Raw genomic sequence first — 6,000 nt, forward strand, 5'->3', positions numbered from 1 at the left:
TCACTGGGGTTCTGAGTTCACAGTGAATGCAATAAGGACACACAATTCTGGCTTTCCCACTGAATACAACCAAAAAACCTGGACAATATGCATGAAGCAGCTATTTGAGGACTATGCCAAGTAAATATTAGCTGCAGTGAACAGGGAACTCAAAGCACTCATGTACTGGCGACGAGTTTTCTGTTTTTGTCTTGTTTTCTTTTCCTCTGTTATCTTCAAGTACAGAATCAAAGAGAACCCGAAACCTAGAACTGCATACCAGTTGCACACAGAAATGGTTTCTAAAGGCTCCCTCTTTCTGGTCAGAGGAGCAGGAAATCCAGGTCCTATGAAACAGAGAGTAGAGGGATTTCCTGTTTTTATTTGTTATGTTTTCTGTTCCTTTCTGCCTTAGCCTGAAGCCCTAGCAGCTGTGTGTCTATTTTACCTAATAGTTTGTGAGTTCCAGACGGCACACATTCTCTGTCTCTATTGTTGTATGCCTATTATCTATAACGTGCCTGGACCTACAAACTATCTGTACAAGAAAAGCTAAAATATTAGATAAAAGGTAGAAGAGGCCTCATGCACAGGAACATGGAGTGATCAGAAAGACGAAGACATTCGGGACACTTTGGTCTTGGAGAAAAATTACCTGGAAGTGGCAAATAGGATCAATAGGGCAGGTCATTGAAAGTCATTTATCTGACAGGAGAAGTAGAAAATAAAAAAAAGACTATATTGGTTAGGAAGAGGAGAAAATTCCAGTGAAAGTTTATATTAGACATAATAACAAATTTCATCAACTCTTTAATTTTACAAATATTTGAATAATATTGGTTACAAAAGCATTGATGTCTTATAAGATTTAAACAACCTTCGTTTTCTGTACATTACCTTGGAAAGTAATTCTAAAGTAAAACAAGCCCTCACTTTAACCCACAAATATTTATTAAGTACCATTCTGGCAATACTTCATTTTGTTTTTAAGAGAAAGGATCTTATTCTGCATTCACACTGGAGTGCAGTGGGGTGATCGTAACTCACTGCAGCCTCGAACTCCTGGGCTTAAGTACCCCTCCCATTTCAGCCTCCCAAGTAACTGGGAGTGCACTATGGCCATGCAACACCACCAGGACTTTTGTTTTGTTTTGTTTTTTTTGGTGTTTAGTTTCTAGTAAAGACAGGGTCTCACAGAGTTGCCCAAGCTGGTTTTGAAATCTTGGCTCAAGTGATTCTCTGGCCTTAGCCTCCCAAAGCACTGGGATTACAGACATGAGCCATTGTGCCCAGTCTAAGTGAATTGAGTTTAATTTACTAAGTTGAGGGAAGATATTTCTAATATTCAGCCTTGGTAAACTTTTCTAGTACTCACTGTGCACAGAGAACTCTGTGAAGCAACAATGTTCAATGAACAGAAATTGTTTCCTCTCATGTGGGCAAGGACTTTTGTTTCCATGATTTGCTGTCAGTGTTTTCCTTACATTTTTCTAGCTCATTTCGTTTTTTTTCCAGACATCTGTGATTTCAGGGTTTAGGCAATGCAGTAAATTATTTCATACACTCTCTCCTGGACATGTTCCAAGCAAAATGCCCTTATTCTACTGTTTTGTACAGTCCATGTAACATCTCATGATTTTATTGGATACATCAATTGTGCAGAGGATTTGATTGTATATGGGCAAACATGACCATACAATTTCTCTAGTTTATCTTCTGTGTGATGAATCCTTTAAACAATCTCATAAATAAACCCAGCTATTTCCCCAGCTTGCCCTCCCTTTACAGACCCACAGTGAAAGCAAAATGTGTAAATTTTCTTTTTCACAACAAGATTACTCCACTCTGGAGACTCAATGGACAATTACTTCCCCATTTGAATTCATTTTGTGCTGTGTTCCGTGCTGCGTAAGTTTACAAAATCTCTTCATTAACCTAGTCTTTAAGTCCAGGAGTTAAATCGAAGCTCCTGAAGCAGTCATACCGGCCCAGACTACTGGCCTTCCCTTGAACTCTCTGGTTCTCAATACATGAGCCCTTATATAACACTTACAATATTCATCTTGAAAAATCTCGGCTACTGGATGCATGTAGGAAACACATCAATCCGGTTGAGTTTTCTGAAAAGCAGACAATATGCATCCTGAGCAGTAAACCTTAAAGTTAATTTTGAATAAACGTTATTTAAAAGGTGTTTTGATTTTCCTATGCCTGATTATAAGATACAGTCTTGCACTGCATAACAATGTTTCAGTCAGTATGGACTACCTATGCTACAGTGGCCCCATAAGCTTATAATGGAGCTGAAAAATTCCTAGCCCCTGGTGTTGTCATAGCCAGCCATTGTAACATGATAGCACAATGCATGGCTCATGTGTTTACAATGGTGCTGATGTAGGCAAAGCTACTGCTCTGCCAGTTGTATAAAAGTATGGCACATACAGTTATGTATAGGACACAATACTTGATAATGATAATAAACTATTACTAGTTTATGTATTTACTATACTATACTTTTCACCCTTATTCTAGAGTGTACTCCTACTTATAAAAAGTTAAAGCCGGGTGCAGTGGCTCACACCTGTAATCCCAGCACACTGGGAGGCTGAGGTGGGAGGCTAGGAATACAAGTGGAGTGAGCTATGATCACACCACTGCATTCCAGCATGGGTGACAAACCAAGATGAGACCCTGTTTCTAAATAATAACACATTTTTAAAAAGAAAAAAATAAAGTTAACTGTAAAACAACATCAGGCAGGTCCTTCAGGATGTACTCCAGAAGGCATTGTTATCACAGGAGATGACAGTATCATGCTTGTTACTGCGCCTGCAGACCTTCCAGTGAGAAAAGATGTGATGGAGGTGAAAGACAGTGATTTTGATGATCTGAATTCTGTGAAGGCCTAAGCTGATATGTGTGTTTTAATTTTTAATAATAACAAAATTTAAAAAGTAAAAACCTTAAAATAAACTGTGTTAAAAATAGAATAAAGCTTGTAGAATAAAGAAAGTCAATGTTTTTGTCAGCTGTACAATGTGTTTGTGTTTTAAGCTGTTATTACAAGAGTCAAAAAGTTGTTTAAAAGGTTACAAAGTTGGCCGGGAGCAGTGGCTCACACCTCTAATCCCAGCACTTTGGGAGGCCGAGGCAGGTGGACCATTTGAGGTCAGGAGTTCAAGACCAGCCTGGCCAGCATGGTGAAACCTTGTCTCGTAAAAATACAAAAATTAGCTGGGCGTGGTGGTGGGCACCTGTAATCCCAACTACTCAAGAGGCTGAGGCAGGAGAATGGCTTAAACCTGAACCCAGGAGGCAGAGTTTGCAGTGATATTGTGCCACTGCATTCCAGCCTCCAGCCTGGGCGATAGAGCAAAGACTCCATCTCAAAAAAAAAAAAAGAAAAAAGAAAAAAAAAATTACAAAATTAAAAAGTTTCAATAAGCTAAGCTTAATTTATTATTAAAAAATACATAAATTTAGTGTAGCCTAAGTGTACAGTGTTTATAAATCTACAGTAGTGTACAATAATGTCCAAGATGCTGACATTCATTCACTACTTGCTTGTTATCTCACTCAGAGCAACTTCCAGTCCTGCAAGCCCCATACATGGTAAGTGCCGTACACAAGTGTGCTGGCATGTTTAGATATGTGAAGATACATAAACACTTACCCTTGTGTTACAATTGCCTGCAATATCCAGTACAGTATCATGCTGTACAGGTTTGTAGCCTAGGAGTAATTGGCTAGACCATATAGCTTAGGTATGTAGTAGACTACACCATCTAGGTTTGTCTAAGTACATACTATGATTTTCACACAATAGTGAAATCACCTAAAGACCCATTTATCAGAATGTATCCCCATTTGTTAAGTGATATGTATCTAGTAAAATTGGAGGCATCTGGGACACAGAACAGCATTACTAACATCATTAACAGAAGTGCTCTCATTTTTTTTTAATTGCAAAAATCTAGGCAAATCACTATGAGAGGAACTAAAATTAAGATTGAGATTCCTGGCCTTTACTGTAAATTTACTGAATCAGACTGCCTCAGAAACAAATTAACTATGTATGCTTGATATGGGATGTAGGAGGGGGATACAGGAAGGTTTGCCCCAATGCAAAATGGTGAATACTAATTTGATTATACAGCTTTTAAAGCTACTTTTTGCAGTGTTCCTGATTTCTCCCTTCCTTTGAGGCTGGCAGCTGTCCTTGCTCACTGCTACAAGCATACCTGTTAGTAATAGCCATTCCCCTGCTGTCTAATGGGATCATATTCTTTAAATAGATAAATATTGCAAAGAGATCTCTCTTTTTTTGCAAAATTAGAGTAAATATTCTATAAGTATGGACCCAAGGGTCTCTCTTATGCATGTGAAACCAATTTATATAACGGACTGGACAATAGAAACAGCTTTAATTTTTCTCTTCATTACCTTAACCCTTCTCTTTTGAAGTCTCTTTTCTGCCCTGAATGGCATTTCAGAGCTGTATTATAATTTGGGGATCACTTTCAGATATAGAAATATCTAATTCAATCTGAATCAAAGTTTTAATCTTACATCCAATATAAGGCATTCATTTCTCACCAGTTTAGCTCAGAGTTAACCTTATGCTATAGAGCCATAGGCCCAGTGGCGAGGAAGGAGTAGGCTGGAGGAATGAGATCTGGTCTGTTATTTCGCAATCTTTGTTCCAAATACCCCTTCTCCCATTCCCACCCCAACAATTTCGCCTCTGTGCTTCTCATTTAATTTTGGCTGGTGCCCATATTTTCTGGAACATATTGGCTGTTTCTTTGGAGACCATGAACACGATGTCATTTCTTTTTGTGGGTGATTTAATCTCCAGGAGACTTCACACATCATCCTCATAAGCTCCTACCCTGAGTTCTTTTCCCTGGGAAACAAACCTCTTGGGCATCTCTCAGGGTTTCCTTTTGGCCCACTGCAAAACTTACAAATCCTTGTTCCACAAAACAGGAAAGGACAGGTCTACTCCCACCCCACCCTTACCTTTTCACCTCTCTCCTCACCTTCTATTTCAGGTTTATTCAGTCAACTTTTGAGTTGAAAGAGGAAGGAGCATCATTCCTGCATTTTTGGAAGAAGGAGGAGGGGAAATGCCATCAAGTCTCTATCTCTAATTAGTTGCTAGCCTTTATATATATATATATGTTTTATATATATATAAATAAATATATATATATATATCTCGCCTGGAGACTGAGAATGGGTATTGATTGACCACCTCTTACTAAGTCCTCTGGAATGTGTAAGCACCTTTCTTTGGAATGCAGATGTGTACTTTTTACCCTTTGTCCTGAGCTTTGTGGCCTCAGTGAGTCCTCATTACAGACAATAGAAATAGTACCATTTACAAGTATATTGCATGAACCGAGGAGCAATTGTTTTTTAATATCTATTTTAGTTACCCAGAAGCCTTTTTCATTTTGTTTATTCCATACCCAGGTGTATTCTACGTTTTTAAATCTGCAGTAGTGATGTGTTTCTGGTTTTTGGTAAGTGTAATGGTGTAGGTTGTGCTGTATCATTTCTTTTCACTTTTTAGATTTACTTGTCACATCTCCCCAAGCTGATAAGTGACTCATCAAACTCTTAAAATTTCTTATGTTTTAATGAAATAAATATATATAAAGTCTCTAGCATTATTTAAGGAAGGTGCTCAATATAGATGGGTATGTCAACCTAAAGAAAGAAACTGAGGCAAAATTGATATAAGTAGAGAGTTTATTTGGGCCAAACTTCAGAGCAGTAACCCAACAAATACTTCCAAGTTTCTTTAGAAATGCTGTGAGTTGGGGCAGTTATAAGCAGATTTTTAAAGACAAAATGAGGAGACACAGCAAGGGAGTATCAGCCTGTTCACATACAAATACCATTTGTTAACAGTGATAAGCTAATAGATGATTGACTAAAGGCTACAGTGTGTCCTCAAATAGTCATTATCAGTATGTGGTTAGGGTTGTTCCTGGAATTATTCACCTAAGCAGG

The sequence above is a fragment of the Macaca nemestrina genome, chromosome 10 (genome assembly GCF_043159975.1).
Source record: "Macaca nemestrina isolate mMacNem1 chromosome 10, mMacNem.hap1, whole genome shotgun sequence".
NCBI classification, from domain to species: domain Eukaryota; kingdom Metazoa; phylum Chordata; class Mammalia; order Primates; family Cercopithecidae; genus Macaca; species Macaca nemestrina.